The following is a 19,322-nucleotide window of genomic DNA, read 5'->3' as shown; positions in this document are numbered from 1 at the left end:
ACAGATTAAGTTTGGTAGTTTCATTGAGTCCAACTTGAGTAGAAATTGAAATATAATAGTATAAACCGCACACACTCGTAAACGTTGTGTTAAATATAAGACTACATACATTTTAACACACTGTGCATTATACATTATTATTATAAAACCGCAAGTTTATTAAAAAGGGGCCGAGAAATTAGCATGACCACAGCTAGCCCGAGTTTCCTAGCCTACACCAGACATGTTGTCGGGGCCAGAGGAAACTCGGGCTAGACCAAAACAAATGGCAAGCACTACTAAAAAGTACTTCATTAATGTATGCCTATTTCAGACATTTTAGTCACACATTTTCATCGACGTATGTATAAACATATGTTCTGTAAAATAACTGTAAAATACTAATTCTGTAATATGAAAATGTTGCAGTTTTGTCATATAATAAAGCAGTTATCGACCTGTTTTCAGGTGAATACGATGACCTTCGGCCTCGTGAAATATCATTTTCTCGAGTATATTAATCATCATATTCACCTGAAAACAGGTCGGTAATTGTATAATATCACGAAACATTTGCGTTATTATGCGAAGCAGGTTATATAAGACGATGGTAAATGGTTTTAGAGTATCAGATACTGACTGTAAAGTTGGAGGGCGAGAACGATGATTGTTTCTGTCCAGAATTTTGTAATTCATTGAGACTGAATAATGCAACATCGTACATATCCGAGAACTTATTTCCTTATTGTTAAACACTATCGTTTCAAATATCGTTTAAGTGTTGAATGCTGAGAACAACTCTAGTTTCAGCTTGGGATAGGCCAAGCTCAAAATAAAATCTCACTAAACTGTCGTGCCTCATGTCAATACTCTTTAAAAGTAGCCGATACTTCTTCTATCTATCTATATATATATTCGTGATATAACGCGTTAGATTCACGTAATAACGCGTTAGTTTCGCGATATAACGCGAAAGTTTCGCGATATAACGCGAAAGTTTCGCGATATATCGCGTTAGTTTCGCGTAATAACGCGTTAGTTTCGCGATATAACGCGTTAGTTTGGCGATATAACGCGTTAGTTTCGCGTAGTAACGCGAAAAAAAATATTATTTTCTTCTACGAAAATGGTCCCAACCGGCTTTCGTAGGAAATGATCATATACTAGATTTAAAAAATAATTTTGTTATCAAGAATTATCAAAAAATAATTGTTTCTTTCGATAACATGAATTCGAATTCTTTTATATAAAAAGTAATTTTTGATATTTTAAGAATTGGATTTCTTGATATCAAATAATAATTTTCTGATATAAAAAAAAAAGTTGCACATGCCACTTATATTTTGCTATCAAAATGATTTCTTCATGTCAATAATTCGATTTATTCGTATATAGTAATTTATATCAAATTTCTATAATCATATAGAAGTACAGCTCCTAAGAGGTATAACGATTGGTAATATATCGCCAATTGACTCATGTATTGATGTTATGAAAACATTATGATAAAGCCGTAATCGTTATACTGATACCTTAAATGGAACAATAGAGTAAAACTATATTCCATATATAGGCATGTACAGGTACCACATTCACAAAAGGTAGTGAGTGCTGTCCCCTGTTTCTATTCAGTACTGGAGCTCTCGTCGGTTGACAAGCTTGGTTGAGAGTCCTGTTCCGTCTCGCCTAGGTGGGGTTCTATCGCATACTTACAGTTTACAGTAGACCACATTGGACCTATCGACAAACCGATAAAGATGGCGTTGGTTAGTATTGAACATTTATTTTATAATTGCCTTATGTTTATCGATATATAAAATCCTGTAATTGGTCAGCTCTTGTCAGGATACGTGGTTAATAACCCGATCACGGACTTATAATATAGGCCTACTTCTTGGCAGGCATTGTCACCGCGATATATTCTGTTAAGATTGGAATATAGTTTGACAATTTTATGGTATTATTATGACATTTATCAAACCAACGATGCTTAAAAGGAAGGTACAATACATTTAAGTAACACTTGTACAGAGTAGAACGACACTGAATATTAGCGACTAATTTTTTTTACTTCCTGTTGATCACGCTTTCTTCATTTAACTACAGCTATTTTCCGCGTAGGCCTGCTATAATTGATAAAACCTACTTTTGTTTTATTATATAACACGTACAAACAAATTATTCAATGGGGTAATAGTTTTGATTCGTATTTCATATACATACAAATATGGACTGGCGTATATCTATGCCCTTATATGGTTGTTTTCTATAAATACACCCTGTCTGGTATTAAGACGTTTCGCCCCAAAACCACACCGTCCCGAGTCATTTCGCCTCATATTCTTTTCATATCACACCCAAATTTAAGTCATTTCACCACAAATTTAACGACCCCATTCACATCGACCCTTAGACAAACAGACGCTTGTTGCCATTCAAGTAACTGTAAATCATATGTTGAAAAACAAAACCCACAAAACAAACAAAACACAAATAGATTCTACATCAGTTCTAAATGCTTGTGGTGTTTTTGTGATATTTGGTGTTCCCTTTGTATGGAGGGGATCACAAATGCATTCTGGGAAGTAATGTGTGCCTTTTGTATTAGGTTTTCTTTATAACAGAAAAATAAAGGTATACGCAGCTTTTTGGGGCCAGTGTATATAGTATGTATGGTAAATTGACCCACATGGTAAATTGACCTGCAGGATCAAAATACCATTATAGTGGAACGACCCCCTCATAGTGAAGTGACCCCTCCATACATTTATTAAAGTATATAACTCTTTTTTTCCATATAATATTAAAATATTTTGATCAAAACAATGTTGTATATTCAGTATAGTGAGGGTGGGGTGTCCGATTGGGTTGGGGGGTCCGATTGGGTATGGGAGGTCCGATTGGGGGTGGGGGTCCGAATTGGGGTGGGAGGTTCGATGGGGGGAGGGTCCATGGATAAGTAACGCCATTTACCATGTGTTTGGAAATTGTAACTTTTCCCACTTTGACCATGGTTATGGTGAAATGAAGACTGTTCCATCATTTTGCTGATAGATTTTTTTCCCTACAAAAATCTTACTCGGTTTGCTTAACCATTCTATACAATATAACAGAGGGGGGAGGGGATGGGGGGGTCACTTTGCAGATGTAAAGACCCCGCCCCCTTCCTCCTTAAACATTTAAAACACTTATCCCAGACTAATTTTGTCATTTTTACAATATATTGAGCAATGAATTGAAGTAATAAATAAGTTCTTTTGGAAATTGGAAAAATAAAAGGGATTGAGCGAAATTTTTTTTTTGCCAGAAACTACATTAGAGATTACTCTTGATGACTACATTACAATAAAATGCAATACTTTATCTCAAAGTGAAATTGTATATATACATCCTGGAAGATAGACGGAAAATAATACTGATTATTATATTACAACAAATTTACACTTCAAATCTGTACACACAGATCTAGACAGATGCATGGTTTTATAATATATTTCTATCGATTCAGGATTTAATGGCGAAGCTGATATTTTAATCTTCTCCAGATTATGGAGTGACATGCCAGATGCTGCGTGTGTTAATCGACTTGCAATTGATGAATTAATTGCAAATTGTTTAATCATCATTAGCATCGATGGCCGTGTTAGACATTTGTGCAGCTGCACTCCTAAGTACACTTACTATCAAAACACCCATGTTAATTCTAAAAGTACGCCCGAAGTCGGTTTCTTGTATATTTCTTTTGTTGTGGACACCTATATCTCGTCTTCCTTTGTGGTTTCTGTCCTCCTTTTGTTTTTTTTATTCATTGGAATCAATTGGAAACAAAAGGGGGTGGGGTTATTAGTCCCCTACCATGCAGAAACCAGAGGGGGCTGGGTTATTAGTCATCTACCAGAGAAATCAGAGGGGGTTGGGTTATTAGTCCTCTACAAGAGAAATCAGAGGGGGTTGGGTTATTAGTCATCTACCAGAGAAATCAGAGGGGGCAGGATTATTAGTCCCCTACCATGCAGAAACCAGAGGGGGTTGGGTTATTAGTCATCTACCAGAGAAATCAGAGGGGGCGGGGCTATTTGTCCCCTACCATGCAGAAACCAGAGGGGGTTGGGTTATTAGTCATCTACCAGAGAAATCGGAGGGGGTTGGGTTATTAGTCATCTACCAGAGAAATCGGAGGGGGCTGGGTTATTAGTCATCTACCAAGCAGGAACCAGAGGGGGCACGGTTATTAGTCATCTACCAGAGAAATCAGAGGGGGTGGGGTTATAGGTCCTCCACCAGAGAAACCAGAGGGGGTGGGGATATTAGTCCCCTACCAGAGAAATCAGAGGGGATGGGGTTATTGGTTCCCTACGCGAGAAATCAGAGGGAATGGGGATATTAGTCCCCTACCAGAGAAACCAGAGGGGGTGGGGTTATTAGTCCCCTATCAGAGGGGGTGGAGTTATTAGTCCCTTATCAGAGGGGGTGGGGTTATTAGTCCCCTATCAGAGGGGGTGGGGTTATAAGTCCTCTACAGAGGGGGTGGGGTTATTAGTCCCCTATCAGAGGGGGTGGGGTTATTAGTCCCCTATCAGAGGGGGTGGGGTTATTAGTCCCCTATCAGAGGGGGTGGGGTTATTAGTCCCCTTTCAGAGGGGGTGGAGTTATAAGTCCTCTACAGAGGGGGTTGGGTTATTAGTCCCCTATCAGAGGGGGTGGGGTTATTGGTCCCCTATCAGAGGGGGTGGGGTTATTAGTCCTCTACAGAGGAGGTGGGGTTATTAGTCCCCTATCAGAGGGGGTGGGGTTATTAGTCCCCTATCAGAGGGGGTGGGGTTATTAGTCCCCTATCCGAGGGGGTGGGGTTATTAGTCCTCTACAGAGGGGATGGGGTTATTAGTCTCCTATCAGAGGGGGTGGGGTCATTAGTCCCCTATCAGAGGGGGTGGGGTTAAAAGTCCTCTACAGAGGGGGTGGGGTTATTAGTCCTCTACAGAGGGGGTGGGGTTATTAGTCCCCTATCAGAGGGGGTGGGGTTATTAGTCCTCTACAGAGGGGGTGGGGTTATTAGTCCCCTATCAGAGGGGGTGGGGTTATTAGTCCCCTATCAGAGGGGGTGGGGTTATAAGTCCTCTACAGAGGGGGTTGGGTTATTAGTCCCCTATCAGAGGGGGTTGGGTTATTAGTCCCCTATCAGAGGGGGTGGGGTTATTAGTCCCCTAACAGTCCACATTTTTCAAGGGAGACAATTTTCATAAGGATAATATTTTATCAAAAAAATTGAAGAAATATGTCCAACAGCATAGCTTGTCTCCCGAATGTTTGTCAATAGATAATTTTATATGTATATAAATTGGTATGGTTTGAAAATTGCATGAATTTACAAAACATAATCTGATCAAGTAAACAATATACAGTCAAACCTGTCTATAGTGACTGCCCAAGGGGAGGCAGAAAAACGGTCACTATAGACAGGTTGCCTTTATAGACAGGTCAAAATTATTGCACCAACCAATTTACTTAAACCTGCCATAAATAAATTGTCATTGAACAGGGCATTCAGAAGACCAGTCAGAAGTTAAATAAATGCATAAACTTTATAAATCTGAAGGGTTTAATATTTAATGATTTGTGGACCCAAACACAAAATATAACTCAAAATGGTCTTATGGATAATTTTTTAAAAATATTTTGTTCTGAAATAATGCTATATGTATCTATCAAATTATCTCCCTTTCTTTCATAAATAAAGAAAAAGAATACACAATAATTAATTAATTAATTATATTTGTGTTACTACTAATTATTTTGTGTTATAGTCTTACTTCTTAAAACCATTTTTTTTTTTTTTTTTTTCTGACCCAAATTGAAATCCGGATATTTGTGTCAGTTTACGACTTTTTATTAGTATTGACTAATTAAAGATGGCGGCAGTACAAACGCTAGTACCGACAGCTACGATTAAGAAAGGCATTATTGGCTTTCATGTGAGTAAATCTTGTTGACAGATATGACCAGTGTTTGTTATTGAAGTGATGTATCCTAGCTGTAATCACAAAATTAACTGACCGTGTCAAATGAAGCCACCTGTACACAGTTGTAATGTAATACCGACACGCATGGTGACCCGACTCCTCTCTTACCGAGCCCCAGGCCAGGGCAGCTACAGTAATTATAGTCTAACAGGTGGTAGGGGTCTTTTGTTTATATACTCAGGCCAGGGTTGTGGTGGTCCTTTGTTTGTATAATCAAGCCAGGGTCGATGTGTCTGAATTTTCAGGGGATTTTATGAGGGATGACTGCCGAGAGCAGAAGATGGCTGACAGAAATCGGTCGCTATAGAAAACAAATTAGCGACCGCCGTTCCGAAATCACCGGTCGTTAGCCACATTAGACAGGTAGTCGCTATACAGAGGGTCGTTATATAGTAAAATCTCACGGGGAATCTTAAAACCGGTCGTTATAGACAGGCAGTCGTTATATACAGGGGGTCGTTAGAGCAGGTTTGACTGTAAATACAATGGAACTTCGTTAACTCGAACTCGGATAACTCGAATACCCCGCTTAACTCTAAGTACCTCGTCGGTCCCGGCCGAATTCTCTCTTTATCTTAGTAAAGAAAACTCGGAAAACTCGAACTCGGAAAACTCGAACAACTCGGATAATACGAAGTGAAAATTTGGTCCCAACAATAAAATTCTTTTTGAAATGATCGAATAACTCGAAGTATAATTTTCGTTGATCGGTGGTAAACGCCGACATTTTTTAAGAGCTAAATTCCGTTTGTAATACTGAATATATCGGCACTACTAACCTACATGCTATTATAAGTGTTTAATAAATTCATAAAAGAAATTGTCGGTTGAATCTTATAACAACATGTCTTTGTGATAAAAAGTACTGCTTTACATACATCAGGTAATTTCCTAAGGCGGTCGCCGATATTAGTACACACGATAGTCAACAACTCATCTACCCGTTCGCTCAAGCGGAACTAATCTCTGACACACCGGTAGATCTACCCGGCTGATGTTTTTACAGGTGTAGAAATGAAACAGTCATCGGCACCTATTAAATCTTTAAACTGCTGAAACTATAGCGTAATTACTGCCAAGGTGTTCAGAGTACAACTGTAACGGTCAGTGCTGTCTATTAAATCGGGTAAAACGCCAGCTCAGTTACAGTAACATTTTATACGCACATGTGCAGCTTAACTTCCGGTGCTAATACACATGGAAATGGCGTGGTTATCAATAAAAAGTAAGTAGGCCGATCAAACAGTATTTTATATGTCCAATAAAAGGTAATGGTTCTGTTACGTTTTGCATGCAATCTGTGTTAAACTCAAACGGTTACCAGGTATTTGATTTGACATGAATAACTTGTTATTTTGTCGAATTCCGTTTTATCATTTACCTTTTGCAAACATGACTTGGACACCAGATCGTTCTTGAAGTGACTAAGTGAAAGAAACTTTATCGTGACTGTATATTGGCAAAACTACACCAAATTACAAGCAACATAACGAAACATTACATATATATTTACATGTATTGACCAGTCTTCACACTAAACTGATGAGCGACAGAGCGAAGTTATAATGATTATATAATGTTGACAAATATTGACCAAAGTTTTCACCAAAAATGATAACTCGCTTAATTCGAACACTCCGATAACTCGAAGTTTTGTCGTGGTCCCGTTGACTTCGAGTTAACGAAGTTCCACTGTATTATTAATACAATTTGCGAAACCATTCCAATTAATATATTTTAATTATTTATTGACAAACATTTGCGAGACGAACTATGCTGTTCTCCAACAGCTCTTGTTCAGAATAGACAGGTTCCGGATAAGCAGGTTTTAGTTCTACTATAGTTTAAGAAGGAAAATGTTGGTGACCGGGACCAAACAATAATGCCGGAATAGACAGGATCCGAATTAGACAGGGGCTTGTTTTGACAAGTTATACTGTATTTAGATATTTGATCACTGTATGTTGACAATACTGTATTACATATATATAGTGTATATAAAATTTAAATGTCTATATGTTTTATTTCAGTCTGGAATAAAAGCATCTCCAGAGGTGGTGAGAGAAATGATTGCTTTCAAAATGAATAAAATTCCTGGGGAGTATGTAGTGGTGAAAATCAGTGATGATGGGAAAGAACTGGTTCTTGATACAGAATTCGAGGAACAACTAAAAGAACCAGGGGACTGTAAGTGCAATTTTACCTCAACTCATACCCTAGGAAGCTTGTAACTACTCTCTTTGTTGTGTTTAGCTCACCCGGTCCAAAGGTGTGGTTGACCCCTGGGGGTCTTAGGGCGGGGCCAAAAGGGGTAAATTTAGCTAAATTGATATAAACAACTTCTCCTCTGGAACCAAGCAATGGATATTGCTCATATTTGACTGTGAGCATCCCTTTTGGGTTGGGATTTAAAATTGTACAAATGGTGGGGCTGACCCATATATACTGGAGCCTGAGGGGCGGGGCCAAAAGGGGTAAATTTGGCTAAATTGATATAAACAACTTCTTCTCTGAAACCAAGCTATGGATATTGCTCATATTTGATTTGAAGCATCCCTATGGGGTAGAGATTCATAATTATACCAATATAGTGGGGCTGATCCTCCGGGGGCCTGAGGGGCAGTGCCAAAATAAGTCAATTTGGCTAAATTGATATAAACAACATCTTCTCTGAAACTAAACAAGCGATATCCCTCATATTTGACTGTTAGTACCTATATAGGAAAGAGATTCAAAATTGTACTAATGGTGGGGCTGACCCCCTGGGGCCTGAGGGGCGTGCCAATATTGGTCAATTTGGCTGAATTGATATAAACAACACCTTCTCTGAAACTAAACAATGGATATTGTTCATATTTGACCTGTAGCATCCAAATGGGGTATGGATTCAAAATTGGAGAAATGGTTGGGCTGACCCTTTGGGGCCTGAGGGGCGGGGCCAAAAGGTTTCAATTTGGCTAAATTGATATAAACGACTTCTCTGAAACTAAACAATTACTATCACTCATATTTGACTGGTAGCATCCCTAAGGGTTGGGGATTAAAAAAAGCTACAATTGGTCCAGCTGACCCCCAGGGGGTTGAGGGATGGGACCAAGAGAAACTTCGCCATGCTGCTATAAACACTTTTTAGCCCACCATCATCAGATGGTGGGCTATTCAAATCGCCCTGCGTCCGTGGTCCGTGGTCCCTCCGTCCGTCCGTCCGTCCGTCCGTAAACAATTCTTGTTATCGCTAATCCTCAGAAAGTACTGAAGGGATCTTTCTCAAATTTCATATGTAGGTTCCCCTTGGTGCCTAGTTATGCATGTTGCATTTTGAGTCCAATCGGAAAAAAACATGGCCGACAGGCAGCCATCTTGGATTTTGACAATTGAAGTTTGTTATCGCTATTTCTCAGAAAGTACTGAAGGGATCTTTCTCAAATTGCATATGTAGGTTCCCCTTGGTGCCTAGTTATGCATATTGCATTTTAAGACCAATCGGAAAACAACATGGCCGACAGGCAGCCATCTTGGATTTTGACAATTGAAGTTTGTTATCGCTATTTCTCAGAAAGTACTGAAGGGATCTTTCTCAAATTTCATATGTAGGTTCCTCTTGGTTCTTAGTTATGCATATTGCATTTTGAGACCAATCGGAAAACACCATGGCCGACAGGCAGCCATCTTGGATTTTGACAATTGAAGTTTGTTATCGCTATATCTCAGAAAGTACTGAAGGGATCTTTCTCAAATTTCATATGTAGGTTCCTCTTGGTTCTTAGTTATGCATATTGCATTTTGAGACCAATCGGAAAACAACATGGCCGACAGGCAGCCATCTTGGATTTTGACAATTGAAGTTTGTTATCGCTATTTCTCAGAAAGTACTGAAGGGATCTTTCTCAAATTTCATATGTAGGTTCCTCTAGGTGTGTAGTTATGCATATTGCATTTTGAGACCAATCGGAAAACAACATGGCCGACAGGCAGCCATCTTGGATTTTGACAATTGAAGTTTGTTAGGTCATCTGACCCGAAGGGTCAGGATGACCTATAGTCATCATGCTTCGTCCGTCGTCGTGCGTCGTGCGCCGTGCGTAAACTTTTCACATTTGAAACTTCTTCTCAAGTTCCACCAGTGGGATTGAGCTGAAACGTACCTGAAATGATGCTGGGATGGTCCTGACCAAGTGTTGTTATTTTTCGGGTCAGTCTGAAATCCAAGATGGCCACCATAGCCGCCATTTTGAAAACACATTTGAAACTTCTTCTCAAGTTCCACTGGTGGGATTGAGCTGAAACTTACCTGAAATGATGCTGGGATGGTCCTGACCAAGTGTTGTTATTTTTCGGGTCGGTCAGAAATCCAAGATGGCCGCCATGGCAACCATCTTGAAAAACAGATTTTAAACTTCTTCTCCAGTTCCACTGGTGCAATTGAGCTGGAAATTGGTGAGGATGTTAAGGAAGGAGAGCCAATAAAGTGTTGTTATTTTTCGGCTTCGTAAAAACTTTGACATGGCAGCCACGGTAGCCATTTTGTAACATGATTGCGCAACCATGGTTCTTCTGAACAAAACCTATTTCAAACTTCTTCTCAAATTCCATCAGTGGGATTCAGCTCTAACTTGCCAGAAATGATCCTGAGATGGTCCTGACCAAGTGTTGCTATTTTTCAAGTCCGTCAGAAATCCAAGATGGCCGCCATGGCAACCATCTTGAAAAACAGATTTTAAACTTCTTCTCCAGTTCCACTGGTGCCATTGAGCTGGAAATTGGTGAGGATGTTAAGGAAAGAGAGTCAACAAAGTGTTGTTATTTTTCGGCCTCGTAAAAACTTTGACATGGCAGCCACAGCGGCCATTTTGTAACATGATTGCTCAATCAAGGTTCTTCTTTAACAACACCTATTTAAAACTTCTTCTCAAATTCCGCCTGTGGGATTCAACTCTAACTTGCCAGAAATGATCCTGAGATGGTTCTGGCCAAGTGTTGTTATTTATTGGGTCAGTCAGAAATCTAAGATGGGCACCACGGCCAACAGTGCCACTAAACCTGCTACAGAGAATGCATACTACAATAGTATAAGAGTATTTAATTTAGAGTCAGATGACCTTTAAGGCCCCTGGGCCTCTTGTTATCGCTATTTCTCAGAAAGGACTGAAGGGATCTTTCTCAAATTTCATATGTTGGTTCCTCTTGGTGCCTAGTTATGCATATTGCATTTTGAGACCAATCGGAAAACAACATGGCCGACAGGCAGCCATCTTGGATTTTGACATTTGAAGTTTGTTATCGCTATTTCTCAGAAAGCACTGAAGGGGTCTTTCTCAAATTTCATATGTAGGTTCCCCTCAGTGCCTAGTTATGCATATTGGGACCAATCCAAAAACAACATGGTCGACAGATTTCCATTATCGCTAAATCTTAAATTTTATATATAGTTTCCCCTTGTTTGAAGCTATAAAGGGCTGTTTCTGAATTTACACAGATTAGTAAGACTTAGAGGAAGGGAAAAGTAGAGAAAAGATCAATCTGACATGGAACCTATGAAGATCATTCAATGGTGGGCGCCAAGATCCCTCTGGGATCTCTTGTTTTGTAGTGTTGAAACTGTTAAGATTCCCAAGCCATAATCATATAACCATAGCTATAGTAGTATGATGTACTCAAGGTAGTCAGATGACTGTTAAGGCCCGTTGGGCCTCTTGTATGTCACCCAATAGATTCTGTTGTGAAAATCATAATGTCAGAATTGAAATTCTTATCTGTCTACATAGAAATAAGTTTGAAAGTTTTAAGCCCACCTGCCTGAAGTGCAAATGAGCTTTTGTTGTGGTGCAGCGTCCGTAGTCAAGCAGTGAGCTCAATAATTTGAAATCAAAATTGGTTACATCAATTGATTTCTTTTCAGATAAATATGCTTTGCATCATATTTGGAACAAAAAAGCTGAATATTTGTTACAGGAAAATTTTGACTGCAATTTTTAGGTCACCTGAGACAAAGTCTGATCGCCTTTTTTCGGTCGTCGTGCGTCCGTAAACAATTTACATTTTCAACTTCTTTTCCAAAACCCCCCAAACCAAATTCAATGAAATTTGGCTGGAAGCTTCTATAGCTAAAGGTCAACCAAAATTGTGAATTATGTGGTCCCCACCCCCCAGGGGCCTGAGGGGCGCGCTAAAATGTGTCAAATTGACTAAAGCTTCAAAAATCTTCTTCTCTACTCTCAGATATGGTGGAATCAAATACTTTTCATAGATGGAAGGGTCTTAATTAGGTGCTTTACCAAAATTGTGTATTTCATGACCCTAGGGTCTCACATTTGCCCCTGGGGAGGGGATAAACTTTACTATAGTTTATATAGGGAAATCACATTTTTGACTATAATTTGTTTGATTTCTATTGGAATTCATTCTAACTTGGTTAACATTATCAGCATGGGATGACAGTTTGATTGCATGCCCATATTAGCCCTGACTGACCCTCAGGGGCTGATTGGCGGGGCTAAAAAGGGTCAAATTGACTGAAATTTCAAAAATCTTCTTCTCCACTCTCAGATATGATGTAATGAAATACTCTTCATAGGTCGAAGGGTCTTATGATGCTTAACCAAATTGTGAATTTCATGACCCTGGGGTCTCACGTTTGCCCCTGGGGAGGGAGTAAACTTTACTATAGTTTATATGGGGAAATCACATTTTTGACTATAATTTGTTTGATTTGGATTGGAATTCATTCTAACTTGGTTAACATTATCAGCTTAAGATGGCAGTTTGATGGTATGCACATGTTGGCCCTGACTGACCCCAAGGGGCTGATGGGTGGGGCCAAAAACTTAAAAGGGTCAATTAAATTAACTGAAATATTTTAAATCTCAGGTGACCGTTAAGGCCCATGGGCCTCTTGTTGGTACTAATAGTACTAATATTTGTAATATAATTTAACAGTGCGTACTCATTATCACAGGAATATCGAGGTGGGCGATGCAGGACCTCTTGCCATATTGTCATAAAACTGATATATTGATATTGTTGAATTTATTTTTAGATACTGATGAATCAGAAAGAGTACGCTTTGACCGACTTGTCCAAAAATTGAAGGCTTACAACAGACCTCGTTATGTTCTTTATGAGCTCCGCTCCAAAACAGTGGAAGGCAGAACTATTGAAAAAGTTGCATTGATTTTCTGGTAATAACCGTAACACACTGTTATAGTCAGTAACACACTGTTATAGTCAGTAACACACTGTTATAGTCAGTAACACATTGTTATAGTCAGTAACCATACCACATTGTTATAGTCAGTAACACACTGTTATAGTCAGTAACTCACTGTTATAGTCGGTAACACACTGTTATAGTCGGTAACACACTGTTATAGTCGGTAACACACTGTTATAGTCGGTAACACACTGTTATAGTCGGTAACACACTGTTATAGTCGGTAACACACTGTTATAGTCGGTAACACACTGTTATAGTCAGTAACACACTGTTATAGTCAGTAACACACTGTTATAGTAGGTAACACACTGTTATAGTCGGTAACACACTGTTATAGTCGGTAACACACTGTTATAGTCGGTAACTCACTGTTATAGTCGGTAACACACTGTTATAGTCGGTAACACACTGTTATAGTCGGTAACACACTGTTATAGTCGGTAACACACTGTTATAGTCGGTAACTCACTGTTATAGTCGGTAACACACTGTTATAGTAGGTAACACACTGTTATAGTCAGTAACACACTGTTATAGTCAGTAACCATACCACATTGTTATAGTCAGTAACACACTGTTATAGTCGGTAACACACTGTTATAGTCGGTAACACACTGTTATAGTCGGTAACACACTGTTATAGTCGGTAACACACTGTTATAGTCGGTAACACACTGTTATAGTCGGTAACACACTGTTATAGTCAGTAACACACTGTTATAGTCAGTAACACACTGTTATAGTAGGTAACACACTGTTATAGTCGGTAACACACTGTTATAGTCGGTAACACACTGTTATAGTCGGTAACTCACTGTTATAGTCGGTAACACACTGTTATAGTCGGTAACACACTGTTATAGTCGGTAACACACTGTTATAGTCGGTAACTCACTGTTATAGTAGGTAACACACTGTTATAGTCGGTAACACACTATTATAGTAGGTAACACACTGTTATAGTCAGTAACACACTGTTATAGTCAGTAACCATACCACATTGTTATAGTCAGTAACACACTGTTATAGTCGGTAACACACTGTTATAGTCGGTAACACACTGTTATAGTCGGTAACACACTGTTATAGTCGGTAACACACTGTTATAGTCGGTAACCATGACACACTGTTATAGTTAGTAACACACTGTTATAGTCGGTAACACACTGTTATAGTCGGTAACACACTGTTATTGTCGGTAACACACTGTTATAGTCGGTAACCAATATGACACACTGTTATAGTCAGTAACACACTGTTATAGTCAGTAACACACTGTTATAGTCGGTAACACACTGTTATAGTCGGTAACACACTGTTATAGTCGGTAACACACTGTTATAGTCGGTAACACACTGTAACACACTGTTATAGTCAGTAACACACTGTTATAGTCGGTAACACACTGTTATAGTCGGTAACACACTGTTATAGTCGGTAACACACTGTTATAGTCGGTAACACACTGTTATAGTCGGTAACACACTGTTATAGTCAGTAACACACTGTTATAGTCGGTAACACACTGTTATAGTCGGTAACACACTGTTATAGTCGGTAACACACTGTTATAGTCGGTAACACACTGTTATAGTCAGAAACGTTATGGTGGATTTTGAATTGAAAAATGTTTTGAGAACAGGCATAAATAGGAAAAGTTAATATGTATCCATTTAAAATAAATGTAGCTAGCTATATATTGTTTACAGTTAAGTTTATATTCCACGATGATGGTAGGCTGTTCAAATTGTCCTTCGTCTGTCCCTTCGTTCATAAACAATTCATGTAACTGCTTTTTCTGAGAGATTATAAAGCTCTTTCACAAATTCACAGGTAGGTATCCGTGGTTTCTTGCTGCGCATATTCAGTTTTGAGACTGATCAAAAAGAACATGGCCAACAGGTGGCCATCTTGAATGTCGAAATGGTCGAGGTTTGTTATTGCTATTTCTCAGAAAGTGCTGCATGAATCTTTTTCAAATCTCATCCATAGAATTCCCATGGTCCCTAGTACTTGTTGTGCAACATGAATTTTGAGATTTTGGGATCTCACTACCGTAAAAACCAGTGTAATTTGCACACCAGTGTAATTTGCGCAGTTAGTTTTGGGGATGAAAATGCTGGGGGGAAAATTCTATCGGTATAATTTGCGCATGAAAATTTTTGACCAAAAACGATGCCCATCAGGTCCCGAAATTGATATATGAAAATGACTCTAACATAGATTAGCACAAAACTGTGCTTAAAATCATTATAATAAATACTTGGTGATAAAAATAATTCAATCATTTTGTGTTTGTAATAAGCAAATAGCAAAATTGTGTCTTGTTTATTTTCTTTGAATCGACCGTAAAGGAAAAGCTAAACATTTATCAGCTCAATCTTACACAAACTTTCATAGAAATTAGAATGAAGTAATCACTTTTGCATAAAAAATTAGCCCTATAAAGCTTAATGTAATGAGGTAACTGATGACAGAAATAATGTCCGCTCAGATAATGTGGGTGTTACACTTCCATCAGAACTGCTGCTGTATACGTAGCTATTGGTAGCTATGAAATAGTGCAACTGACCTTGTGGCTGGTATACTACTTATGTCATCATAGATTGTCCTAAAATATGGCTACTGGTTGTGTTTATCATATTTCTGAAGTGCTCCTTAGATGTGTAAATATATATTTCAATTATGCCTTAGTGTAAGAGTGTTGTTTTTGTGTTGTAGGAATCTAGATGAATTCAAGATAAAGGACAAGATGATGTACTCATCAACTATGAATACACTTACTTCTGCAGCTGAGCTTGGCAGTGGGTTGATATTCAACATTCATGGAGCAAGTGACATGGATGATTATGAAGATGTTTTAAAAAAGCTCTTAAAGTCTTAAACCTAAAGACATATAAGACAGAACTAATTACAGCATATCATTTTGTCCAGTGAATAACCATCCGTAAGGTTTTTGAATTGAAAGTGAATACCTGATGCTATTTTATGTCCCTGCAGCAAATTAGGGGAGGGGGGGTGCTCATACTAGTATCTCCCAGTTTTTTTGTCTGTCTATGTTAAGAAGATCTTTTCAAGATAACCTCCTAGCTTATTTAGAAGAACTTTATACATATCATAACGGACCACTGGATTTTTGTATCGGAGTATTATTTTTTATTCAGAGCTTGTTTTAGGAATGTACACCTCTGTACATATATCATTGTTCATGTCTGTCTGTCTGGAGTCTCTTTGCAAATTACTGACATAGTTGGTATCTTGAGAACATTTCAAAAAGCTTTGTTTTAAAGCTGAACCACATTATCATAAAAGTAAGTTTAATATTTTATAAGACTTTGCTGGTCATGGGTCAAGGCTTGCTGGTCATGGGTCAAGGCTAAAGGATAGATAAATATGTTATGACCCTTTTCTGGAATTTAAAGCTTATGTACTAGATACATGTATTTGTATTTGAGTGGCCATTCATAGCTTAAACAGATCTGTTCTTGTTTCATATATACTCCTTCCACATTTATGTCCCTTTAAGAATTTAGTTCATTCCTTGTTTTGACAACTCATTGTCCATCATTTTCATATTTCAGACTTTTACTCAAAAAAAAATCAAAAGATTTGATGAAATTCTGCAGAAAATTTCCTGGAAAAAGGTCAACCAAACTTGTAAATTATATGGTCCCCTCCATCCAGGGACCTGAGGGATGGGGGAAAAAATGGGAAAAAGTCTTCTTCCAAAAAATTACAGGAAAATGCCTAATTACCCTCATATATACATTTTGCCTCCTGATGTCCATTCCTTCTTTTATCAATTTATTGGATCTTCTTGTGTCACAAGGAAACTACTTTCTATAAATAGCCCTGTGTAAAGGCTATGCTTGAGAAAGTGATGCAATAATATTGAAAGCGAGGCAGCAGGAACGGCATTGGTTTGGATGAAAATGTGTATGCTTGACTGTGAACATTATCTTCATTTCAACAGTGGCTTTATCAAAGATATTTTCAGTAAAGTTTGATTTTCATTCTCTCAGCTGTTCTTGAGCTTTGAAAAAAGCCTCCTTTAAGTTCACAGTGTAGGTATATATGAGAAAGTGATACGGGACAGGGCATAGCATACAAGAAAGTAGACTCTCACTTACCTGTACCAAGTATGTACTTCATCAAGTTAGACTCTCACTTACCTGTACCAAGTATGTACTTCATCAAGTTAGACTCTCACTTACCTGTACCAAGTATGTACTTCATCAAGTTAGACTCTCACTTACCTGTACCAAGTACATACTTCATCAAGTTAGACTCTCACTTACCTGTACCAAGTATGTACATCATCAAGTTAGACTCTCACTTACCTGTACCAAGTATGTACATCATCAAGTTAGACTCTCACTTACCTGTACCAAGTACGTACTTCATTAAGTTAGACTCTCACTTACCTGTACCAAGTACATACTTCATCAAGTAGGATGAAAGACAGCTTCTCTATTTCTTGTCTGATGACATTCCCACATCCTTTCCTTCCAAAGATACCTCGGGAATACTGTCTGTGCCATATTTGTTGTTTTCTTTTTGTGGTAGACTCTATTACTGTTTTGTTTCAAGCATGTTTTCATTTTTGCAGTTTATTTTTGCATCAGAATATCAGCTTTCAAACTCATGGAGCCTTAAGTCAGGGCAACATTTGTATATAACCTTATACTGTCCTCTTGAGAAGTTCGATCTGTCAGTGATTTCCATCTGTATTTATGTAATTACACATTTCTGACCCCAGCATCACATGAAATTTAATTGGAGATATAGACCATCTTTAATTTGCACTTTGTTCATTTTTTTAATGATTTTTGAGTTTAATCAGAAAGTGGTAATTTGCTTCATCGGTGACCACCTTAAAACTCTGATGATCATTATAAGACCTATAGGCCCTTGTTTGTATGTAAGATATGTATACCATGTATTTCAGTTTCTTAAAAAGATAGTTGCTGTGGTAACAAAATCGGAGGTCTCTGGTCAAAACTGTTTGGTCCATCTGTAACTGATTTGATGAGCTCTCTCAAACTTTATATGCAAGCATAATTAGGGATGGCTTATAAAACAACAAAAGCAGGTGGCTTTAAAATCTGAAGTGAGATACACTCTAAATTGTGTTAAATGACTACTCTGTAAATGACGAAATCACTAATTGTATGTTTGAAATTTGCAACAGTGCAACCAAGATCTGCTGATGAGAATTTGTCTATTTTTAGTGAGATTTTGGTGTAAATTTTTTCAAATTGCATCAGTTTAATATTCTTACTTACCAGGTATATGTCAATATGTCAAACTTCCAACTCTACTATTGGCAGCAAGATCCTGCCTTGGTCAAAGACCTCAGATGTACACGTTATAGCATCCTGTGTACGGTTATAGTTGGACTTTCATTTCTAATTTATAATCCAAATTATAGCTTGCTACAATTTTACCATTTTATCATACTTACATACATGTATCATATATTGGTATGAAATAATAAAATATTAATATCTTTCTGAAATTTATTTTGTTCTTTATTATCTCAAGTGACCCAAAGGGGCAGCCCAAAAGTGGGAAAATATTTGTAATATAACTTGTATGAGAGTAATTTAACACATTACAATATGGTTTGCTCACCTCACCTGATCCATTATTTGCAGACTGATCACAGAAACAAAATACAAAAATTCCGCCAGAGCTGCTATTTCAGTGTTAACAACTAACAGACAACGTTTATTGGAATGCCCTACCATGGACTCCTTGACATGACTGGAAGTCATGTCTCCCTGTGTCATATGACTAGACCACCGTGCCTCCAATATTTCTCAAAAACGACTGGATATGTCTTTCTCTTATTCACTCTGTTGGTGCCCTTTGCTCCCTATTTGTCCTTTTTAGGTCATCTGACCCAAAGGGTCAGGATGACCTATAGTCATTGTGTTTCGTCCGTCGTTGTGCGCCGTCCGCCGTGCGTAAACTTTTCACATTTCAAACTTCTTAAGTTCCACCAGTGGGATTGAGCTGAAACTTGCCTGAAATGATGCTGGGATGGTCCTGACCAAGTGTTGTTATTTTTAGGGTCAGTCTGAAATCCAAGATGGCCGCCACAGCCG

The 19,322-nt window shown here is 38.3% G+C and overlaps 1 long non-coding RNA gene across 1 annotated transcript; it reads left to right on the top strand.

Moving 5' to 3' along the window:
- Positions 1-1,609: 1,609 nt before the first annotated feature.
- LOC117333906 lies at positions 1,610-18,730 on the top strand. Its single transcript, XR_004534020.1, has 3 exons — positions 1,610-1,745; positions 8,030-8,186; positions 15,934-18,730. It is a non-coding gene; the product is annotated as an uncharacterized LOC117333906 (long non-coding RNA).
- The last annotated feature ends 592 nt before the right edge of the window (positions 18,731-19,322 follow it).

This window comes from Pecten maximus, chromosome 1 (assembly GCF_902652985.1).
Source record: "Pecten maximus chromosome 1, xPecMax1.1, whole genome shotgun sequence".
In the NCBI taxonomy this organism is placed as follows: domain Eukaryota; kingdom Metazoa; phylum Mollusca; class Bivalvia; order Pectinida; family Pectinidae; genus Pecten; species Pecten maximus.
This window is presented reverse-complemented; position numbering and strand designations above follow the sequence as displayed.